This window comes from Ovis canadensis, chromosome 8 (genome assembly GCF_042477335.2).
Source record: "Ovis canadensis isolate MfBH-ARS-UI-01 breed Bighorn chromosome 8, ARS-UI_OviCan_v2, whole genome shotgun sequence".
Lineage (NCBI taxonomy): Eukaryota > Metazoa > Chordata > Mammalia > Artiodactyla > Bovidae > Ovis > Ovis canadensis.
In genome coordinates this window covers 36,150,152-36,175,562 of record NC_091252.1, presented here as the reverse complement: position 1 = coordinate 36,175,562, position 25,411 = coordinate 36,150,152, and the positions used below count along the sequence as shown (strand labels likewise).

Below are 25,411 nucleotides of genomic sequence, written 5' to 3'. Positions count from 1 at the left end.
AGCAAAAATAAAACCATGCTCTTTGTCAATGTGTCCTTAATTAGAAATGTTTAAAGACATTGATTTCATGTTGTGAGGAGCTTAGAAAGGTTTATTTATATGCTTTATTTCATGTCTTTTTTTTTTCTTATAACCTGCAACTGGATGTTAAAAGTAAGCATTCTCAGATTAAAATGGATTGAGTTGAGTCTACTTTTTGAGCATCAAATGTCTGAATAGGTTCCATGTCTGTATCTAGAGCCCTTTCATCTTTACCATCCACTCAGTACTTAGAACTTATGATTAAAGACTGTGAGTATATTTGTATATGGTTATACAGGGCTGTAGTAATATGAGAGTGGGCTTCTCAGGTGGTTCAGCGGTAAGGAACCTGCCTGCCAACAGGGGAGACTCAGATTCAATTCCTGGGTCAGGAAGATCCCCTGGAGAAGGAAATAGCAAGCCACTCCAGTATTCTTGCCTGAAAAATCCCATGGACAGAGAAGCCTGGCAGGTTACAGTCCATGGGGTCACAAAAGTGTCAGACACGAGTTAGTGACTAAACAACAGCAACAATATGAGAGAAGATTCAACTCAGCTTTTCACGGGAGGCGATTCACATTCCCCTTACTACAGCTCACTGGCCCACTGTGAGGTGCATCTTTTGCTCCCCCTGTAGGAGGAGACAGAAAACTGCACCCGTTTCCAGGATAGTCCCCCTTTCAGGAGAAGCAATGAAATCGGGCAGCAAGTGGCAGGCCATTTAGTGACTTCTGCAGCCATCTCTGTTTCATGGTGCAATTTAAGTGTGGATGAATGGTTCACTCTGGGCTCTAGGCCAACTAACTGGCCCTGGGGAAAATCATTCTCACACCCACACTTGACACACACACACCCTTCAATTCTCTTTCCTGCCCTGCAGCCCCCCAAATAAAATCCTTCTACTGGAGGCAGCAGCAGGTTCTTTCATTGCAGTCTCTGGGCTACAAGAACCAAAGAGCGAAATGGATGTTTTCCTCTGAGAACTGGCACTGAACAGAAGGAAGGAAACGACTACTCCAATTCAAGCAAGTTTTAATCTCAGGAGCTAAGTGGGGACAGAGGAGGGGCAAAATTGGCCGAGGAATCAGTGGGAAAGTCATAAATTTTGTCTCTTGTCCCGGCAGCTAAGATTCTCCCTTTATAGTGCCACCCACTTCTTTTTCTCTTTTAAAAGGGCTTGGATAATGAACAGTCACTTTCTAAATTCTCAAGTTCAAAAATCTCTCAGTGGAGGAAGAAAAAGGAGTTTTGAGTAAATCTCTAAAGTCTCGTTGTATCCCTTCGGAACATACTCAGAAATTTTAAGATTCACCTACACCTGGTGAATACATTGTCCTAACCTAAAGGAATTGGCAATAAACAAATCGACAGTTTCTTACCTCTTTGATACTGTATTTTGATACTTTGTTTTAAAAGGTCAACTCATAGTTTCTATTTGTTTTAAAGAATCGCCTATCATTGAAAGAGACAATGAGCAGTAAACACTATTGTGATCCACTTTTAAAAACAATGATCCAGTTTGACCTGAACCTAACCAAGAGGACTCAGTTAGATCCAGATGGGGGGACTGTCTACCAGGCGTGGACTTACCAAAATGTTGGCTTAAACAAAAAGTTGTTGTTATTGTTGTTAGTGGTGATGGGCTGTTCTAGAATCAGGAGATTTAAGAGGTATAACAAATAGAATGTAGATTCTTATGCCTTGATTCTTGATTGCAATGATACTGTCACTGAAGGAGAATTCCTTTGTTCTTAAGAGCAACATGCTAAAGTATTTACAGCAAAATGTCTTGATGTCTTCAACTTATTTATTTTTTTCAATCAGTAAAGGCAGAGAAGATTAAGAGAGAAAGATAGAGTGAGAGTGAAAAGAAGGCAAATGTGAAAAAACTCTAGCTCAAGTATTGATTTGGAGTTCATATTGAAAAATTCCCTATTGCTTGTTGCTCAGGCCAGGCAAGCCCACAAGTTCACCATTTGGCCTCAGAGTATAAATCTGGCTACTCTGACATCTTATAAAGATCTGTCTTTAGTCTGGCTTCTATTAAAGTTTACGCTTGCAGGAAGAGATTTACTCTCTGAAAAAGTGTGTCAGAGGAATTTCTTACAGATGTCCCTTACAAAGTATTCCAAATTCGTTTCTCTCAATTAATTTTTCAATCAATTTCTATACCCACTTCATTATATTTTTAATTTAATTTGCAAATAAAATGGCATTTGCATTTTCTTGAGTAACTGTCCCTTCAGTTACCACTCATTTCCTTTTCTAGAATCTCAATTATGTTATGATACGTGCTACAATAATTGCATTGTAAAAAGTCATGAACCGTGATAATAGGGAGGCTATTCATAAAAAATCCCCTCACTGTCTACTTACACTAACGGCTTGATTCTTAAATTTGAAAGAAAAATTCCATGATTGTGTTAGCTAGTGGAGAATCTTTGTGCTTTAATAGGCCACATAGCCCAGGGACTGGGCATGGACACATGTGTGTTTTGGGAACACAGTTTTAAAGCAAGTCTTCGGGGCTTCTTTCTTTAAAAATATCAAAAGTAGTTTGATATAAATTCACATTTTTTAGGACTTACCTGGTGGCACAGTGGATAAGAATCTGCCTGCCCATGCAGGGGACACGGGTTCGATCCCTGGAAGATTCCACATGTCACTGAGCAACTAAGCCTGTGTGCCACAACTGCTGAGCCCTTGCTCCAGAGCCCGCAAGCTGCAGCTTCTGAAGCCTGCTTGCCGAGAGCCTGTGCTCAGAAACAAGAGAAGCCACTGCAGTGAGAAGCCCTCACATACAACCAGAGAGGAGCCCCTACTCTCCGGAGCTAGAGAAAGCCCTCGCAGCAATGGAGACCCAGTGCAGCCGAAAGTAAATAGGTAAGATATAGCAGGGTGTACATGCCAAAAAAAAAAAAATGAAACCTTTAAAAAAATATTTACAGTTGCTAAAGACTCCTCAGTCACATGGTCTATGGAGTGGCACAGAGTCGGACAGGACTAAAACTACTGAGCATCTGCATACAAAGTCACGAATCTGGCCATTCTGCTCTTTTGCTGGGTCATCATTTTTGAGCATCTGACAATCAGCACCTGGGTCCCAAAAGACCAGTTTTCAGTAGCCCATTGGCAAGTTGAATAACTTCAAAATTCTGCCCCAGTTCTTTGATACCTTTGAAAGATGCACCTCTCTATTGCACAGACTTTGGCCACTTGCGCGTTTTTCTCAAAAAAACATGCTGTCATTTATTTCTTCGGGAACTTTAATAATGCTGTGCTGGGCACTGTGCTGTGCATTGTAAGGGGACAGATGAAGAAGTAAGCTGTGCCCTTCTGGTTTCTAGGGAGAATGGGATTCAGCAGGAATAGAAGACGTGTATACTTTACTCTTACATTAGCTAGAGTATGGCACACCGCACATGCAAGTCGTATACGAAGTACTGTCCTGGCTCCCTTCTTCATTATTCTAGCATGATGCTTCATTATTCTAGCATGATGAGATGCTCCTTCCTCATGATTCAATTCCCGCCCCCTCCCCGCCCCTCACCACCTCTGCTTCAAGAGTATGGCAGCTGCATAATATGTTGTGGTTATCAGCCCAGAGCATACATTTCTTAAGCCAATTCCTTGACATTCATTAAATACCTTTAGTACCTATCAAAGTTGTGGTATATGGTAGAGTTTTGAAACTTATTATTGCCTGAAATGAATGGACGGATGGAGAGGTGGTAAGTGTGTGTGCTAAGTCACTTTGGTCATGTCCAACTCTGTGTGACCCTATGGATTATAGCTCCCCAGGCTCCTCTGTCCATGGGATTCTCCAGGCAAGAATGCTGGAGTGGGTTGCCGGGCCCTCCTCCAGGAGCCCTATCTGACCCAAGGATGGAACCCGCATCTCTTATGTCTCCTGAATCGGCAGGTGGGTGCTTTCCAACTAGCGCCACCTAGGAAGCCTGAGTTGATGAATCATCATCAAAAAAACCCAGATGTCCATAAGTTTTTCTGTGATCACACTGATATAAGTTTTGGGGTTTAGAGGCCTTTGCCTTCAATCTATTTCTGATTTTGTTCTGTAAACTCAGGAATAAAATCGCCATGATGAGGACAATGAAAAGGAGTTTAGTTGGCTCGTTTGTATCTTGTATCGTTACCCTTCCCTTGTCATGGATTGTACACCACAGCAAATCTTCATCTTTGCCACCATGACCTTAGAAACTAGCTTCTTTACTTCTACTGAGTACTTGCTCACTTTCTGGCCCAGTTTTATAATTTTCTTATCAGTCCCCCGAGGACAAACTCTGACCTCAGTCAGTGATTCATTTCTGGGGACACAGAAATCATCTCTGCTAGTTCATAAGGAGATTATAACACAGTCAGTGCTCATTAGTAAGTGGAAATAAAGACTAGGTTCAATGGACATACCATTTCCAGTGCTATAAACTTGGAAGAGCTTTTAAACTATAAGGAGCTTTGAGTCTATCTGATTACTTAGACAGGAGGAGGAAGGATTAAAACTCATTTTTAAACTTCTTGTGTTAATAGTAACATCGTTTGTATGATATTGAGACAGCTTAAATTAAATATCAAGAGGTTAAACTATTGAATGACTTATGAATCCTGGTACTTAATACAGTGAGTAGATGGTAAAGAAAATAAAGAAAATGTGCTTTTTCTTAGTTGAGTAAATGTTAAGTGCTGCTGCTAAGTCACTTCAGTCGTGTCCGACTCTGTGTGACCCCATAGACGGCAGCCCACCAGGCTCCCCCATCCCTGGGATTCTCCAGGCAAGAACACCGGAGTGGGTTGCCATTTCCTTCTCCAATGCATGAAAGTGAAAAGTGAAAGTGAAGTCGCTCAGTCTCATCCGACTCTTAGCGACCCCATGGACTGCAGCCCACCAGGCTCCTCTGTCCACAGGATTCTCCAGGCAAGAGTACTGGAGTGGGGTGCCATTGCCTTCTCCAGTAAATATATAAATTCCACTGGTGGTTCTGCCTCTTCTTGGTATAACCATTTCAATGATTAGAGTGGCAACTAGATGCCAGAATGATAGGTGATTTCCATACATTATCTCTGACTCATAGTACTATAAAGTAAGCTCTATTTCCCCTAATTTACAGAAGAGGAAACTGGGTCTCACAGAGGTTAAATAACTTTCCCTGGTCACACAGCTAAGAAGGGGCTCCCAGAAATCAAACCTAGATCTATCTCAATCCGTGAATAAAATATTTACATGGACATCAATCAGTAAAATGAATGACATTGACCTAGTCAAGGAATTTAGTTGTAGAAGCTGGACAGTGGTATGTAGTTACCACATAAAGCCAGATATTCTAGCCTGTGGACCAAGAATGTGCCTGCCATATCAGTAAACAAAGGATATTGCTGCCATCAAGCCAGCAGTCACAGAAATCACTCCAAACTATGCATTCTGACAGGGATTCATGATGGAGGGAAAAAAAAGATAGAGGCCCTAGATAGCTAAGGTGCTTATCAAAGGAATGATTTCAGTGAGCCCAGACTCTCTTCTCTTACACAGAAAGGTGCTAAATTCTTTAACTTGAGATGTTTGGTTTTCTTTAAGAGTAATCTCTGATGTTCTATCTGTATTTTTTTTTTTTTTGCAAAAACTTCTCTATGTCCTAGCTTCTCCCATATCTCTTTGGAGCAGTTCCTGGGAGTGATCCGAGAGGCTATTTTCCAGGCTTAAGTCCTCTGAAAATCTGCCAAAAAGAACATAATTCTCAATTTTTAGGTTCTCTGTGTGTGTGTGTTTTTCCCCAGTCAACAAGCCTTTCCATGGTCTGCCAGTCAGGATTTGGCCACCATTTCTCTCCATCTTACTTCAACAATGCTTGTCTTGATGAAAATCACAACATCAGTTCTATACACCTGAGTGAACTTAAGGATATATATTTTTTAACCTGTCTCAGAGACACTGGAAGTTTTAGATTTCCTCTAATTGTTAGTAAAATGTTTTGACCATGTTACAAGAATCTCTGATATAAGTTAACGAGAGACATATTTTGAAGGTCCTCCCTTCACAGGAAATTCAGGAGTCTACATAGAGCATACCTCTATGAAGCTGATGCTGGCGAGATGCTCAGGATATAAAAGTGAGTAAAAGCTGCTCTTATCCTTATGGAATGTATTGTCTACCAGGAGAGCTGGATTATCAATGAATATGTCTGGTGTCTGACTCTTTGCGACCCATGGACTGTAGCCCACCAGGCTCCTCTGTCCATGGAATTCTCCAGGCAAGAATACTGGAGTGGGTTGCCATTCCCTTCTCCAGGGGGTCTTCCCGACCCAGGGATCAAAGCCGGGTCTCGTGCATTGCAGGCAGATTCTTTGCCATCTGAGCCACCAGGCAGGCCCCTATAAATGAATAATCATGTTCAATAATTTGATCACTTGGTAGCAGTAAAGATGCAATGTTAATAATTATATACTAGAATAAGTGCTCCAAAGTGAAGTTCAATAAAATAGTTTATCAAAGGCATAAGACTTAAGCCTGGGCTCAGGGGAAGCTTTTCAGAAGTAATGCTTAAAGGAGGGAGGAGCCTTTCAGGCCAAAAGAGCATTTCATCAGTGCATGCTCTGGCACTGCGGGGAGGGGCTTAGCACACCACAGAACTGAAGGAAGAGCCTAGTATGGAGAACAGAGGAGAGTGATGAGAATTAAGACTACAGAGGCAGACAGTGTCCAGACACAGAGCAATACATGCTTTGTGGGCCTGGTTAAGGATTTTGGTCTTTATCTTAGGGACAATAGGGATCCACTGAAGGGTTTTAACCAAGGGGCAGGGAGTGGTGGATGTGAGTAACAGAAAGACTGGAAGGGGAGCAGAATGGATGCAGGCCTACCAGGTAGGAGGTTGTTGTCAGCAGTTGGGGCCAGAGATAAGGGTGGCTCAGCCTGGGGTCGCAGCTGAAGTGGTGGGAGGTATGTCTAGTTGTGAGAAGTGAGTGCCTTGGGCAAGCACATGAGAGAGGAGGGGGACTCAGAGGCTTGGAAAGTTTCTGATTGAACTTGTCTGAACATGATACTGGCAGGTGTTTAAAATTAGGGGTCCAAATGACATTTTGCTTGGGTTTGCCCTTTCTGGAAGTTATTCAGAAACATGAGATAAATATTTAGATTACGATAAAGGATAAAAAACTTCTCTCTTTTATAAACCCATCTCATTCTGAGGGAGAGAGACATTGATGATTTTATTTAGTTCCTTGAGCAGTGAGGGCTGTGGTGGGTGGGTGCTCACAGTTAGGAGATTGAAGCTTCAGCTAACTCTCAGAGACTGGGTTGTTCTGAACTGTCCAGTCAGCCTGGAGCAGAAACGAATGGCTTTAACAGCTGAAGTGCAGAATTCGTGCTCAGTTCTCCCATACCCAAGGGAAGCTCATGCCTTTACGCTGTTACCTTTCTTTGCAAAGGGACTTCAGACCATTTCTGAAAGATCTGTAGAGACCTGAAGACTCAAAAACAAGTCTTCTTTGTAAAAATTCTTTCAGTAAACTGGTTGCCAAAAACAAAACAAAACTGTCCATTCCTTTGATATAATTAACTTAAAAAAAAAAATCATGCTGGGGCCCTCTCAGTCTTTTGGACTGAGGAGCAAGATGGTAAGAACCAACACAGAACAAAACCACACAGTGGGAGTCCCCTCTCTCTTCTTTTCTAACACCCTTGCTCTTTTCCACCCTGAGCTTCTGTGACTCATATTTCTTTTTGGATGCTTGTTTCCCAGAGACTGAATTCTTACCTACTGAGGGAGTCATCTTATATTGTTATTCTCCCCGGAGTAGTTTTTACAAGATCCTGCCTAACATGTTAGGAAAAAATTGCATTTGGAATCATGGTATTTCAAGCCCTCTGCTAATGCCGAGTGCTTCTCTGCAGCTAGTCAACTCCTTGCAAAGATGGTCTTGCCAGGGCTCACTAGTATTAGGTACTAGTTGTCTACCGACCATGCACTAGCACAGATTATAATCAACTATTACATTGAAATTCACCCTTTATTCAGTTTTTAGTAGTATTGATGATTTGATGAATTAAATCCATATTAAAATTTTATTTGAATTTCAAAATTTCTCCCCCTACTGACCTATAAGGACTGCTGACAATCTCAGCTAACAACTCTGTGCGTCAGAGTTCAGTATTATGTACTGTCTCCTCTTTTTTGACCTCACTACTGCAGAGAAAGGACCAGAAGTTAGGCACCAAGATGAAAAATAGGAGCAGATGGACAAGTATAGGCTGTTGAACCTTGGACAGTTAATGCCTGCTAATGTTAGAAGAGCAAATAAAACAGACATGCATGAAGATATTTTTTTCTTTTTATATGTACATATACATAACTCAGTCATCTTTGAATTGTATGCTTTCGGATTTGATTTAAAAAAAAAAAACCAAAACAGAATGCCTTTTTGCCTGTTGTCTGGGATGCCAAGAAAAGGGATTAGAGATTTTTTAAGTTGATTTCCCCAAGTGAGACAATTTCTTGTCTAATTTTACCCTGCCATTCTTAAAATCATCATCCTATGAATCTCAATGCATTTTAACTGCATAAGTGCACATCTCTCGGTTATATCTTTTTCTAATATTCATAAAACCTCCCACAAATGAATTGGTTTCCTTGCCATCAAGGTTGGAATAAAAAATATTGCAGTCTGGGGCTCCAGTTCCCATAGAGACGCGGTAGATGGCAGTGTGCAACGGCAGATTCCCACCTCTCGGCCTTGCAGGGGCGGCTGACTGGGAATAGATGGAATCTCTGGACAGGAGTGTTCTTTCCAGCCCCGTCAGAGGAAGAGGTCATCTTCCTAGGAAAAGATTTCTCCACAGAAACTTAGTTTTGCCGAATCAGTAAACTGAAGTTACTTGAAATACTTTGACACCAAAGAATCTTAAGCTTCTTTAATTTAAGCCTGAAAAAAATCTGCACTTCAAAATTCTTTAATGCATGGAATAATCTTTCAGTTATATGATGTGCTGACCTCACTGTGCTTCGTTTTTTATTAATCCCTGAACAAGATCACTCTGGGCAACCTACAGATAAATCCTCTGGACATTTCATAAGCACAAGCTGGATATACTTTGTGATTTGACTTTTCAACATCCTGGCTGGACTGATTTGAGCATCAGCATATACCTTCAAGGCCATGTTTAATTAGGTGACTGTTCTTTGATTATTTTAAAGCATTTTTATATTTTTGCACAACAGCTCCCCTAAAACTTAGTGATTTTTTTCCAATAGCCTAAAATATATGTAAGATAATTTAAATTTTTTTATTACAGAAGAGAGGCATCTGGGATAGTTTTGTTGAAGATTTTAAGACTGTGATTACTTCATTAGTAAGCAAATAAATCATTTCTAATATGCTTCTCATTTTAAACACTAGCAGAGGAAACCTTGGTCAATACCAGTGACGTATTATTTTTTTTAAGAGAATTTCCCTAGAAGTTTTTAGAGGAAAGATATTATGCATAAATTGTGTACAACGCTGTATTACATTGAAATTTAATACTTTAAGTAAACATGCTCATGCCTTCCCACCCTTTCTTCCTATCTGGATTTGTGTTCTTGAATTGGGAGCTTTGCTCTGACCTCCACTGCAGTATATGTGGTTGCCTGGCCTTTCTCACTTGGACTAATACGCTGCATCATATTTCTTTTCCCAGACTTCCTTGCCCACTTAGAGTTCAGACCTGTGTCCAATTGCACAGTCCCTGGGAACTCCTAGCTCTGGCTTTCCCTGGCCTGCCTCACTCTTCTGGCTCCAGTTAGGCTGAACTGCTAGATCCTCTCAAGGGCTGATTCCATCGGCCTTTGGGTTCCAGAGCTGTGTTGTCAATTGCAGGAGTCCCTTCTCCTCAGTGTCTTTAACATGATCTTTCGGGAGCTGCTTTTCCCCTTAAACGGTGGTGTTGCCCAGAGTCCTGCCCTAGGCCCTCTTTTATAATCTTCTAGGCTTTCATTTACATGTTCATGCCCCTTCCAGTCCCAAGTCTGCAGAGATTCAGAACTTAGATGCCTCACATCAACAGAGGCACTTAGATGTCCCCCTGCCACCAATGGCAGGGCCGTCACAGCAGATAGTGGCACATTATTTGTGGTAGAAGTATAAGCGCACGTATGCTCAGTTGTGTCTAACTCTTTGCGACCCCATGGACTGTAGCCTACCACACTCCTCTGTACATGGGATTCTCCAGGCAAGAATACTGGAGTGGGCTGCCATTTCTTCCTTCAGGGGATCTTCCCAACCCAGGGATCAAGCTGGCATCTCTTGCATCTCCTGCATTGACAGGCGAATTCTTTACCACTGTGCCAGCTGGGAAGTGGCAGAAGTACAGGAATCAATACAGAAATTCATTACAGACTATCAATCCATAATACCTATTAGACAGTTCCTGTGGGCAATCGTGGATAACTGGAATTATTTTAGGATGCGAGGAGAGCTTGGTTAGAATTTAAAGCTATACCAAGTACCTCCAGTCCATTCATGTAGAATAGATTAGTTGACATTGCTTTCAATGGTCTTTGATGCCATTTTAAGAAATGAGCATTAATAGGTATGAAGATTTTGAAAAGAGGATGTCTAAAAACAGACCAAACTATGCTGTCTTCTGTTATCTATATATAGATGTGGTTTAAAGATGTTTGAGTAACCAGTAGTCCAGCACATACCACACACCATCTTGTCTATTTAACAGTATTATTTACTTTCTCATATATTTGTCTCACCTCTGTTAATTGTGCTGTAACGTATAGGGCATCAGCAGTATCATTCCTGTTTGAGGGTCGCCTCAGTATTTTAACAATGTGGGTGTCTCACAGATAGCACATGCTCATTGTGTGTAAAACTTGGGATGTAGCTGGCTCTTCTGAAGGAGAGTTATTTTGGTTAGTTTATTTGGACTTATCTCATGACGACGGGTAGCACAGCGTGTTATGTTTATAGTAACTGAAACGCTTGACTGTATAAGGCATCCTGCATTGTGTACACAAAACTGGGCAGTCTTTTCTAATTAGTCATTGCCATTTCTTGTCTTGCAATGTTCTGAGCAACTCTAATAGAACTGCAAAAAAATGTAGAGCCAATGTGCAAGCAGAAAGGACACTTAGAAGCATAGACAAGCCAATAAGTCACACCCATCTCTTCAGTTAGATGATAAACTGTCAGAAAAATGAAAAATATGGCAGAAAATATAGCTGGAGTCCAGGGTTTTCAATCCCTGGGTAAAGTCTGATGAGATTGTCAAGATAGCATGGATCCATATAGCTCCAGAAACTTTGAAACTAGCTTAGCACCTATTTTAACTGACCCTCAATTGGATTGGACTGTATGCATAAAATATGCCGATTTTAACAGGGTAGAAATTTATTTCTGTCTCCTGTGAAAGACACTGCTGCCTGCTGCATACTAAATTGTTTCAGTTGTGTCCAACTCTTTGTGATCCTATGGACTGTAGGCTCTTCTGTCCATGGGATTCTCCAGGCAAGAATCCTGGAGTGGGTTGCCGTTCCTCCTTCAGGGGATCTTTAGAGTCTTTTATGTCTCCTGTATTGGCAGGTGGGTTCTTTATCACTAGCGCCACCTGGGAAGCCCCGTGAAAGACACCAGAGATACTTAATCCAGAGAACTTTAGTAACACATCAGGGTCACACAGTTTGGTGATGGCAAAACTTTAAATTCATCATCTGAGAGGTTAAATGATAACAGCGTCTGCCTCCTGTGCTGCATAGATTTAATACTAGAAAACGTGACATACTTAGAAAAATGCCTGGAAACACAGTAAAAGTCCTAAGTGTTAATATTATTAGGGACCTTGGATGAATCAAGAGATCACATCCATAAGTGAAAACTAACGCTGTGATAACCTACTTGTAGGAAGGATGCAGGGTGTTATGAGAAGATATAATCGGGGTTTCTGGAACTTCTTTGGTGGTTCAGTGGTAAGACCCTACCCCTGACTAAAGGGGGCGCAGTTCCATCCCTGATCTGTGAACTAAAATCCCACATGGCTGGGTGTTGGCCTGGTGGCCGGCTGAAACTGGTTCTAGGCAGAGAGAACTAACCTGTCCTGAATCGGGAGGGAGTACTGGGAAGGAATAAAAGGAGGATTTGTGGATTCTAGAAGATGAGTCTGGAGAAAGGGGCAGCTTCCAAGGGGACATAGTAGGGATTCTGGTCTGTAACTGAAGAGTGGTGGGCCTGCTCATCCAAAGAGGATGCCTGGAGGCTGATTCTAGCTGGCTCCAGCCTTATTCATGAGCCTGATTGTTGGTCTCTGACCTCTGGGAGGCTGGTGAGCCCCTGAGTTGGAGGGGACTGTGGGCAGGGCTCACCTAACTACCTGAATTCTCTGAGGTCCAGGTGGTGCAGCTCTAGGCTTTTGAAGAGATTTGCAGGCTGCTTTCAATAATACATTGAATGTCAGATAGTTAGGGGAAAAGGAAATTTATTTTGACTTAGACTTCCTCACCTACACAAAAATATTTCGACAGCCCTAAACCAGAGGAGAAACATATGGATAATCTGAAAACACTTATATTTGGCTCTAGAAGTTGCAAAGATAAACAGCCCCAAGGGCAGGGTTATGTGTATGTCATTGTTCCTGCAAATTCACACTGACTCCCTCTGGCCTCTGCAAACTCACACTGACCCTTGCTCAGAGTCTGGGACCTACAGGGCGACAGAAGAGTGAGGCCACTAGGGGTGACTAAGCAATACTTTATTTGAAGGCAAGTGTGTAAGGTCATTGAAACTTACTTGGAGACCCAGACTAGAATTTGGTATTTTTTATAGGTAATTTTCTGTAGATAAAGAACTCTGTGGCTAGTTCTTATCCAGATAGGAACACACCTTGTGAATAAAACACATAAACATTATTCAATTTTTTCTCAATATTTTTGAAAATAAAAATCAGAGGTTTCAAAAATTAAGAGATTCTGAATAAGACCAGAGTAGAGGTTATACGTTATCAAATATATAACTAAGGAATCTCATCATCCTTGGCTTTTTTGGTAGACAGTCTGTCCCTTACAATAAGTGAACATTCTGTATATTCTAAAGTGCCTAAAATATTCTCTTCATGGAGCTTGCCAGGTCTGCAAAGCATGGCTCCTTTTGAAGAGGAGAGCATGGGAGCTCCATTAGCGGGCTTTGGTGGCATTAATAATTCAGAGAAGTGCCCTCTGCCTTCTTTCAGATGCACAGAAGGGTCCAGTTTAATGTATCACAGGGGAACAGAAGGGTCCAGTTTAATGTATCACAGGGGAACAGAGCAGAGAGGAGATGAGTCCACACCAGGGGATGGAAGCTGATTGCGAAAAGCTGCCCCACTGCAGCTGCTGCCTTTTGAAAAATATAAACACGGTTTAAGTAAACACATCATTTTCTTGTAGGAATGTTAGACAAGGCTGACTATGCCTGTCCCTCACCCAAGGCTGCGTCTTATCTAATTAGCATATGTGAAAGTCGATTTCTTTTTTAATAAGGAAGCTACGGAAACAAGCTCATTTTGTGATTTAATCTTAACTTGTAAGCACTAATGGTAATTAAAATTTATTCTAAAAATTAAAAAAATCTTCATGTACATTTTTGATGTTGTCATGAGAGTATTAAGATATTATAGATAAGTGGCTCCAAATATTTCCAGCACTTGAAAATTTTAAAAATGACATTTCTCCCTGAACTCAGCATTATGGTAGCAATGAAGAATCTAGAATCAAAGTATTTCTGGGGAAGAAATATTTCTCCCAGCATACCAAGTCTCAAAGGCAGCAGTGAGTCAGTGTATAATCAAGCCACATTCGGATCTGGCTGAAAAATGTATGTCAATGAGAGATGATGCTTTTTGTCATGTTAAACATCTGTTGGGCCTATGAGATGTCAAACACTGCCATAGAGAACAATTTGATTTGGCATCATCATCGTAGTTAATAATTGAAATAGAAAGAAAAAGAAAGAACCCTCATCATAATTGGGCAAAGGTATGAAGATGATTCATATTTAAATACATAGTATGAATTAGTTCTGAGATTACAGAAGCCACACAAAAAGATGGTTGGGTTCATCATTAGGGTCTTTGGTTGTCAAGAAGCTGAGATTTGGGGCTTCCTCTTAGAGTCATGAAATTTGTTGTACAGCAATGGTCCTTCAATAATGGCCGGAGGATTCCTGACCACTGCAGTCCCTATTAGGGCATCTAGTACTAATTAGGACAAACTCTGCCCTTTCCAACTAAATATCTGTGGGAAGCCAAATATTCTTCACATAGTTCAACCAAAACAACATATGACAACAGATTGCAGAGGCAGATACAAGGATCCATCACTCTTCTGTTAAGCAGGAATTACAGAAGTTTGCTAACCTGCAAAACAGTGGCATTATTCTCACTATTTTTTTGCTCCAGAGGAAAATGTTATTTTTTATAAAACTGTTATTTATGTTAACGTATAGTAGTTTTGTTATTTTAAATGAATTAAATATATTCTTTAAAGTTTTCTGTTTTAATTTCTAATGGTGTATATATGCAGAAATAGAATTCACATAAACACAAAGATTTTGAGATTTTGTGGGTACTCAGTCAAGTTTAAGAGCGTGACAAGTCTTGAGATTAAGATTTTAAAATTTTGAGACCCATTGCTATAGATTTTTAACTCATGAAAGTGAAATCAGTTCAGTTCAGTTCAGTCGCTCAGTCGTATCTGACTCTTCGTGACCCTATGAATTGCAGAATGCCAGGCCTCCCTGTCCATCACCATCTCCTGGAGTTCACCCAAACTCATGTCCATCGAGTTGGCGATGCCACCCAGCCATCTCATCCTCTGTCATCCCTTCCTCCTGCCCCCAATCCCTCCCAGCATCAGAGTTTTTCCCAATGAGTCAACTCTTTGCATGAGGTGGCCAAAGTATTGGAGCTTCAGCTTCAACATCAGTCCTTCCAAAGAACACCCAGGCCTGATCTCCTTTAGAATGGACTGGTTGGGTCTCCTTGCAGTCCAAGGGACTCTCAAGAGTCTTCTCCAACACCACAGTTCAAAAGCATCAATTCTTCGGTGCTCAGCTTCCTTCACAGTCCAACTTTCGCATCCATACATGACCACAGGAAAAACCATAGCCTTGACTAGACGGACCTTTGTTGGCAAAGTAATGTCTCTGCTTTTGAATATGCTATCTAGGTTGGTCATAACTTTCCTTCCAAGGAGTAAGCGTCTTTTAATTTCATGGCTGCAATCACCATCTGCAGTGATTTTGGAACCCCCACAAATAAAGTCTGATGCTGTTTCCACTGTTTCTCCATCTATTTCCCATGAAGTGATGGGACCGGATGCCATGATCTTTGTTTTCTGAATGTTGAGCTTTAAGCCAACTTTTTCACTCTCCTCTTTCACTTTCATCAAGAGTCTTTTTAGTTCCTCTTCACTCTCTGCCATAAGGGTGGTGTCATCTGCATATCTGAGGTAACTGACATTTCTCCAGGTAATCTTGATTCCAGCTTGTGCTATTTCCAGCCCAGCGTTTCTCATGCTGTACTCTGCATATAAGTTAAATAAGCAGGGTGACAATATGCAGCCTTGACGTACTCCTTTTTCTATTTGGAACCAGCCTGTTGTTCCATGTCCAGTTGTAACTGTTGCTTCCTGACCTGCATATAGGTTTCTCAAGAGGCAGGTCAGGTGGTCTGGTATGCCCATCTCTTGAAGAATTTTCCACAGTTTATTGTGATCCGCACAGTCAAAGGCTTTGGCATAGTCAATAAAGCAGAAATAGATGTTTTTCTGGAACTCTCTTCCTTTTTCCATGAGCCAGCGGATGTTGACAATTTTATTTCTGGTTTCTCTGCCTTTCCTAAAACCAGCTTGAACATCTGGAAGTTCACGGTTCACGTATTGCTGAAGTCTGGCTTGAAGAATTTTGAGCATTACTTTGCTAGCGTGTGAGATGAGTGCAATTGTGTGATTATTTGAGCATTCTTTGGCATTGCCTTTCTTTGGGATTGGAATGAAAGCTGACCTTTTCCAGTCCTGTGGCCACTGCTGAGTTTTCCAAACTTGCTGGCATATTGAGTGCAGCACTTTCACAGCATCGTCTTTTAGGATTTGAAATAGCCCAACTGGAATTCCATTACCTCTACTAGCTTTATTTGTAGTGGTGCTTTCTAAGGCCCACTTGACTTCACATTCCAGGATGTCTGGCTCTAGGTGAGTGATCACACAATTGTGATTATCTTGGTCGTGAAGATCTTTTTTGAATAGTTCTTCTGTGTATTCTTGCCACCTCTTCTTAATATCTTCTGCTTCTGTTAAGTCCATACCATTTCTGTCCTTTATCAAGCCCATCTTTGCATGAAATATTCACTTAATATCTCTCATTTTCTTGAAGAGATCTCTAGTCTTTCCCATTCTGTTGTTTTTCTCTATTTCTTTGCATTGATCTCTGAGGAAGGCTTTCTTATCTCTCCTTGCTATTCTTTGGAACTCTGCATTGAGGTGCTTATATCTTTCCTTTTCTCCTTTCCTTTTTGTTTCTCTTCTTTTCCCAGACAGCCATTTTGCTTTTTTGCATTTCTTTTCTATGGGGATGGTCTTGATCCCTGTCTCCTGTACAATATCACGAACCTCCATCCATAGTTCATTAGGCACTCTATCAGATCTTGTCCCTTAAATCTATTTCTCACTTCCACTGTATAATCATAAGGGATTTGATTTAGGTCATACCTGAATGGTCTAGTGGTTTTCCCTACTTTCTTCAATTTAAATCTGAATTTGGCAATAAAGAGTTTATGATCTGAGCCACAGTCAGCTCCCAGTCTTGTTTTTTGCTGACTGTATAGAGCTTCTCTATCTTTGGCTGCAAAGAATATAATCAGTCTGATTTCAGTATTGACCATCTGGTGATATTCATGTGTAGAGTCTTTTCTTGTGTTGTTGGAAGAGGGTGTTTGCTATGACCAGTGTGTTCTCTTGGCAAAACTGCATTAGCCTTTGCCATGCTTCATTCTGTATTCCAAGGCCAAATTTGCCTGTTACCCTACGTGTTTCTTGACTTTCTACTTTTGTATTCCAGTCCCCTATAATGAAAACGACATCTCTTTTGGGTGTTAGTTCTAAAAGGCTGGGACTTCCTTGGGGGCTTAGGTGGTAAAGCATCTGTCTAAAGTGCAGGAGATCTGGGTTCGATCCCTGGGTCAGAAGATCCTCTGGAGAAGGAAATGGCAACCCACTCCAGTACTCTTGCCTGGAAAATCCCATGGACAGAGGAGCGTAGTGGGCTACAGTCCATGGGGTCGCAAAGAGTAGGACACGACTGAGCGACTTCACTTCACTTCTAAAAGGTCTTGTAGGTCTTCATAGAACCATTCAGCTTCAGCTTCTTCAATGTTACTGGTTGGGGCATAGAATTGGATTACTGTGATACTGAATGGTTTGCCTTGGAAATGAACAGAGATCATTTTGTCATTTTTGAGATTGCATCCAAGTACTGCATTTCAGACTCTTTTGTTGACCATGATGGCTACTCCATTTCTTCTAAGGGATTCCTGCCCACAGTAGTAGATATAATGGTCATCTGAGTTAAATTCACCCATTCCAGTCCATTTTAGTTCACTGATTCCTAGAATGTCGATGTTCACTCTTGCCATCTCCTGTTTGACTACTTCCAATTCGCCTTGATTCATGGACCTAACATTTCAGGTTCCTACGCAATATTGCTCTTTACAGCACTGGACCTTGCTTCTATCACCAGTCACATCCACATCTGGGTATTGTTTTTGCTTTGGCTCCATCCCTTCATTCTTTTTGGAGTTTTTTCTCCACTGATCTCCACTAGCATATTGGGCACCTACCGACCTGGGGAGTTCCTCTTTCAGTATCCTATCATTTTGCCTTTTCATACTGTTCATGGGGTTCTCAAGGCAAGAATACTGAAGTGGCTTGCCATTCCCTTCTCCAGTGGACTACATTCTATCAGACCTCTCTACCACGACCCACCTGTCTTGGGTTGCCCCACGGGCATGGCTTAGTTTCATTGAGTTAGACAAGGCTGTGGTCTGTGTGATTAGATTGACTAGTTTTTTGTGATTATGGTTTGTGTGTCTGCCCTCTAATGCCTCTCACAACACCTACCGTCTTACTTGGGTTTCTCTTACCTTGGACGTGGGGTATCTCTTCACGGCTGCTCCAGCAAAGTGCAGCCACTGCTCCTTACCTTGGACGAGGGGTATCTCCTCACAGTTTCCCCTTCTGACCTTGAACATGGAGTAGCTCCTCTCGGCCCTCCTGTGCCTGTGCAGCCACCACTCCTTGGATGTAGGGTTGCTCCTTTCCTTTCACTGAAAGTGAAATCAGTGACCAGATAAATTGTCCATGGCAACAAAAATTCATTGACTTTCCAAATCCAACATTTTATTTTTTAGTAATTTTTAAAGATTGCAGTATAATTTATTTACAATATTGTGTTTCAGGTGTACAGCAAAGTGATTCAGTTTTATGAATATGTATATACATGTGCATCAGAGTCTTTTCCAGTGAGTCAACTCTTCGCATGAGGCGGCCAAAGTACTGGAGTTTCAGCTTCAGCATCATTCCTTCCAAAGAAATCCCAGGGCTGATCTCCTTCAGAATGGACTGGTTGGATCTCCTTGCAGTCCAAGGGACTCTCAAGAGTCTTCTCCAACACCACAGTTCAAAAGCATCACTATTTTAGCACTCAGTTTTCTTTATAGTCTAACTCTCACATCCATGCGTGACTACTGGAAAAACCACAGCTTTGAATAAATGGACCTTTGTCAGCAAAGTAATGTCTCTGCTTTTTATTATGCTGTCTAGATTGGTTGTAGCTTTTCTTCCAAGGAGCAAGTGACGGGAATACCAGGCCACCTTACCTGCCTCCTGAGGAACCTGTATGCAGGTCAAGAAGCAACAGTTAGAACCAGACAGGGACCAACAGACTGGTTCCAAATTGGGAAAGGAGTACATCAAGGCTGTATATTGTCACCCTGCTTATTTAACGTATATGCAGAGTAAATCATGCAAAATGCCAGGCTGGATGAAGCACAAGCTGGAATCAAGTTTGCAGGGAGAAATATAAATAATCTCAGATACACAGATGACACCATCCTTATGGCAGAAAGCAAAGAAGAACTAAAGAGCCTCTTGATGAAAGTGAAAGAGGAGAGTGAAAAAGTTGGCTTAAAGCTTAACTTTCAGAAAACTAAGATCATGGCATCTGGTCCCACCACTTCATGGCAAATAGAGGGCGAAACAGTGGAAACAGTGACAGACTTTATTTTCCTGGGCTCCAAAATCACTGCACATGGTGAAATTAAAAGACACTTGCTACTTGGAAGATTATTATAAGATATTGGAGAGAATACCCTGTTGCTGTTGTTTTAGCTTCTAAATCATGTTCTACTCTTTTGCAACACCATGGACTGTAGTCCACAAGGCTCCTCTATCCTCGGCATTTCCCAGGCAAGAATGCTAGAGTGGGTTGTTAGTTCTTTCTCCATTGGGCTTCCCAAGTGGCTCAATTCTTAAGAAAGTGGTAAGAAACAAACTTTAACATAAAATCTTCAACTCTCACAGATTTCAGACAAAGAAAAGAGGTTACCTAGGATGTTACTCGGAGAAGGCAATGGCATCCGACTCCAGTACTCTTGCCTGGAAAATCCCATGGACGGAGGAGCCTGGTGGGCTGCAGTCCATGGGGTCGCTAAGAGTTGGACACGACTGAGCGACTTCACTTTCAATTTTCACTTTCATGCATTGGAGAAGGAAATGGCAATCCACTCCAGTGTTCTTGCCTGGAGAATCCCAGGGATGGGGGAGCCTGGTGGGCTGCTGTCTATGGGGTTGCACAGAGTCGAACACGACTGAAGTGACGCAGCAGCAGCAGCAGCAGCATGATGTTACTAGGGCTTTCTCGGTTGTCCAATGGTAAAGAGTCTGCCTGCAATGCAGGAGAGGCAGGAGGCTCGGTTTTATTCCTGGGTCAAGAAGAGCCCCCAGAGAAGAGGATGGCAGTATTTGCTGGGATAATCCCATGGATGGAGGAGCTTTTGGGCTATTGTCCATGGGGTTGCAAAGAGTCAGTTACAACTGAGTGACTAAGCACACGTGCATGCAGTTTGTATCTGTTAATCCCATAATCCTACTTTATCCATCCCCTACTCCCTTTCCTCTTTGGTAACCCTATGTTTGTTTTTTCTGCCTATGGGTCTCTTTCTGTTCTGTAAATAAATTCATCTGTATCTTTTTTTTTTTTTTTTTAGATTCTACATACAAGTCATTTCATGTGATATTTGTTTTTGTCTGACTTCACTTTGTATGATAATCTCTAGGTACATCCATGTTGTTGCAAATGGGATTATTTCATTCTTTTTTATGACTGAATAACATTCCATTATATATAGCTTTAGATACAAACACACACCCCACACTATCTTAAAGCAGTCATCTGTTGATGGGCACTTGGGTTGCTTCCAGTCTTGCCTATTGTAGATAGTGCTGCTGTGAACACTGGGGTGCATGTATCTTTTTGAATTAGAGTTTTCACCTTTTTTGATGATTGTGTCTTAGCGCTCCTTCATTGTGATTTTCATTGTTCTTTCTACTTCCAATACAGATGCTACATAATTTATTGTTTAGACTAGAAAACTCTTAAAGTAAAAGAAGTTTCTAGCAAGGCAACAGGCTTACCTGGCTGCTCTCTCTCTTATCCTGTTTAATAGCTACCCTCCAAGAGTGGAATCGCTGAGTCTAGGGATATGAAAATGGTTCTAGATCCTATTCATTAACATTGTACCAGAGATGTGGTTACATTAGGCAAGAAATGATTAGATTTCAGCAGTGCATTTTTGTATTTGATCTCCAAAATGTTTTACTTTTTAAAGTTGAACTCTCAAATTGGATAATCTTATTTAGATGGCAATAGGTTTGCTAGTTTAACTCGAAGAGGATAACTGTAGAACTGTGAAATTTGGCATGTGATTTCTTGCCATCATCTTGTCCCAGAAGAGTGAGTTCACTTGATTAGATTTGGAGCTTAGACAATGATCCTGATTGTGGGCAGGGACTGTGGTTTAGGTACTATAAAAAGCCAGATTATCTAAGCTCAAACTCACTTCACCAGGAAGCCTGGAGAGAGCAAAGTTCAGACTTGAGAACTTTAGGACATCAGCTGAAAGCCTCTAAATCAGTGTAAGCAATCATTTCTGTCTGGGTTGTTTTCACTATATCATTTCTCTCATTGACTGTACTTATCCTTTTGAATACCCAAGAATAGAGTCGCATAATTGAGCAAATTCCATACTGTTTTCTGTAGTGGCTACACCAGTTTACATTCCCATCAACAGAATACATCGTGTACCAACAGTACACACCTTTTTCTCCATATCCTCATCAGCATTCGTTGTTTGTAGGTTGTTTGATTTATTTATTTATCACAGTAGGTCCTTGTTCATTATCTAGTTTAAATGTAGCAGTGTGTACTTGTCAATCCTAAAACCTCAACCTATCACCCTAACCCCCAATAACCATAAGTTCATTCTCTAAGTCTGTGAGTCTGCTTTGTAAATAATTTGTATCGTTTTTTTAAGAATTTGCATGTAAGCAATATCATATGATTATTTGTCTTTCTCTGTCTGAGTTCATTTACTATGATAATCTCCAGGTCCATCCATGTTGCTTCAAATGGCATTTCATTTTTTTGTTAATGGCTAAGTAACAGTCTATTGTATTTATGTACCACATCTTTATCCATTCATCTCTTAATGGACGTTTAGGCTGCTTCCATGTCTTGGTTATTGTAAATAGCGCTTCCATAAACATTGGGGTGCATGCATGTTTTTGAATTATGGTTTTCTCCAGCTATATGCCCAGGAGTGAAACTGCTGGATCATATAGTAGTTCTATTTGTTTTTGTTTTTGTTTTTTTTCAGGGAACCTCCATACTGTTCTCCACAGAGGCTGTACTATGTAGAATTTTTGATGATTGCCATTAGAACAGGATCCTTGAGTTCGATCCCTGGGTCAGGAAGATCCCTTGGAGGAGGCATGGCATACAGTATTCTTGCCTGGCAAATCCCATGGACAGGGGAGCCTGGCAGACTACAGTCCATGGGGTCACAAAGAATCAGAAACAACTGAAGTGACTGAGCACCACACATGAGATGATATTGTGGTTTTGATTTGCATTCCTCTGATGAGTAGGTATGTTGAGTATATTTTCATGTTCCTGTTGGTCACTTTTATGTCTTCTTTAGAAAAATATCTATTCAGATTCTCTATCCGTTTTTAAAATTGGATTTTTTTTTGAATTGTATGAGTTCTTTGTAAGTTTTGGATGTTAACCCAAATATATATATGTGTGTGTGTGTGTGTATAAACTGACATATATATATATATATATATAACCCAGATATATAAAATGCTCTCTCCCATTCAGTATGTACCCCCTTTTTTATGATTGTATTTAGGTGTGGAAATTCTTTTTCTTCCACTGCAAATGACTTTCAAAGGAATGCTGTTTAGGGGTGAAGACTGCACTCCTGATTCCTGCTAAAGACCTAGTGGAGTGAAAAAAAAAAAAGATCCAGCTGAACTCAGCTCACATGGAGAGAAGCTGCAGTCAAAGCAGATAGGACTTCACCCAGAAGTCTCCAGAAAAGGAAAGCTTCCCCCATGAAAAAACAGTGTCCACTGTTCTATTTCTCTTTCTTGTGATCACTTAGATTTTGGACAGTTTTCCTCATGGACAGTGCCTTTGCTATGATTCTCTGGTGACTTAGTGTCACTTTCATGTATAAACTATAGAAAGATTTATATTGTTTAATTTTTGTATTGGATTTAGGTACATCCTGGTTACTGAAGAGCTGGTCATGTACTGAAGGCTCCTGATCACCCCCAGAAGCTAATAAAGGGCCATTTGGGCTCAGTTCTCCTGAAGAGTGAGCCTTAGAGACCATGTCCCACCATCTGTAAGAGGAGGCAGTCTGTCCAGTTTGCCAGGAGATATACCTCAACCCCATTGCTCTCTCCTGTGCCCACACTTTCTGCTTTCATTGCACACAAACCTGAATGGGAGAACAGCAGGATGTGAAATTGATCTGCTCTGTATGCCAAGCAGTCACTGAGAATCCTCCTTTGGAGGAATGGGATGTTAGAGAACTGATTCTTCTCATGGCACAACACGGTTCCCAACTGGAAGAAGGTCTACATAGGAATAATGAGTACCTGAAGTTGTGAGAGGACATAACTCTGGGCGCAGCCACCCCCAACCCCTTTCTCATCCTCTCTGAGGCCCTAAGGAGTGGCCTCAGTGTGGGAAGATCTGCCAGAACCTGACGGAAGATCCCGAGGTTTTCCCGAGGGCCTTGTGTCCTGGACACCCCATGCTTTTCCTTTGGCTGCCATTACTGGGAGGCAGAAGTGGGAAGAGTAATGAGCGGGCTCTGGGAATCTGCAAAACTTGGTCGACAGGAAGAGGAAGAGCGGTTTTCCCTCTGAACATGGCTTCTGGGTCATTAGCATGAAGGCTGGGACAATATGTACCTGCTCTGTCCCAGAAATCAGAATTCCTGCAAGCCCTCGCCTTCGCTGAGTAGGAATTTTTCTAGACATTGAGTTGGAAGAAGTCAATTCTTTTGATGTTAGCCATGATGCCCTCATCTATATCAACAGTAATATTTCCTGTTTGGAGCCTTTGGGTCAATTCTCTTGTCCTGAGTTGCCCGTAGAAGGTGGTAATGCTGCCCTCCTGACCATCTGTCCATCAGAAATTCATCTTTTTCTAGACTCCTCCAGTGAGATGAATGAGACCTTCCATGTGAGAAACGTCAGAATGACCAAGAAGAGGCAATTTGGTAGACTTCGTTGCTAGGCAACTTTTTTAAATTGATTTGGGGGTATATTTTGTAGACCTTGATGCTAAATAAATATGCGGCTTCAAAGGGGTGTTATTAAGCACTGTAAAGCCTCAGATTTTTAGCCTTTACTTGAGGATAATTCTGTTTCTCAGCCAAATATCTGTGATGATCAGAGACTACATCGTACGTTTATTTTGTAGTATATAGAATGGGGAGTTGTAAATTATAATTTAAATTATTACATTCTGTGAATAGGAACAGTGTCTTTTTCATTATTTAATACCTTTACTATAGTAAAATTCCTGATAATGATAACTGTCTTGGGAAAAAGAATGAGACGCCAGGTTGAGATATTTTGACATGAAATTCAAATGTGAGAGACAAAGATACTGGGAAAGAAAGAAAATTTTTATTTTTACTTTCTTGAAAAACAGAACCTTTCACTGAGGTGGATATCGCTAGCAGTGATTCATGTTTGGTCTAATGCATGCTTGCGTGCTCAGTCATGTACGACTCTTTGCGACTCCCTGGACCATAGCCCTCCAGGCTCCTCTGTTCATGGGATTTTCCTGGCAAGAGTACTGGAGAGGGTTGCCATTTCCTCCTGTATGGGATCTTCCTGACCCAGAGATGAAACCCGTGTCTTTTGTGTCTCCTACATTGCAGGCGGATTCTTTACCGCTGAGCCATAAGGGCAGCCCTTTTTTTCTAATTGGAATGCTCAAAATAATTGGTATATTGGGTGGTTGTCAAAGTGTTATGGTATATATGATGGCCAAAGAGGTGCCAATAGGGTCAGTCAGAGAGTGTCAAGTTTTGTAACCAAGCAGAACCCTATGGGGCCTTTCTGGGGCAGACCCCTCCCCTATATCCTCTGCTTTAGCTCCTCTCTGAAGTGTGTAGATAGTAGTATCTGATGCACATTTCCAGAGTTGTTTTATGGATGCTAAAAGCCCTACCAGATGGAAGAAGTTAACTCCTTGATGACCATGAACATACAGCCCCTAGGCCTGCTATTGCCTAAGGATTGATAATAACCCCAGCGAAACTACTCTCTTACCTCACCATCAACCAATCAGAATTGTGCATGAGCTGGTTACAAGCCCTGGGATGCTCCTTCCTCACCTGGCCTTTAAAAATGCTTTACTGAAACCCGTCGGGGCTTCAGGGGTTTTGACATTAGCTGTCTTGGACGTCTTGCTTGGTGTCCTGCACTTCCCTTCTCCACAGCCCTGTCAGTGGGTTGCCTTTACTACACATGGGTGGGCAGACCCCCGTTTGGTCCAGTAACAGTCTCTCTAAGATTATGAACTTTCTGGAATCGATTATGTAAGGAGAGAAATGACTGTTTAGAATGTTGGGTCCTCACACATCCAATCTGAAATTTGTGCCCTCCCTCTCCATGACACTCACTCTGTCCTAGACTGCAGTTTCCCACACCCCAGTCTTAAATGCTCATGATGGGTCCTTTTCAAACGATTCAGGTGCTTTCAGGTTGTTGTATTTCTAAAA

General features: G+C 41.4%; 1 long non-coding RNA gene across 1 annotated transcript; it reads left to right on the top strand.

Moving 5' to 3' along the window:
* The first annotated feature begins 2,648 nt into the window (after window positions 1–2,648).
* LOC138445079 (uncharacterized) lies at window positions 2,649–23,983 on the top strand. Its single transcript, XR_011258732.1, has 3 exons — window positions 2,649–2,904; window positions 21,974–22,244; window positions 22,511–23,983. It is a non-coding gene; the product is annotated as an uncharacterized lncRNA (long non-coding RNA).
* The last annotated feature ends 1,428 nt before the right edge of the window (window positions 23,984–25,411 follow it).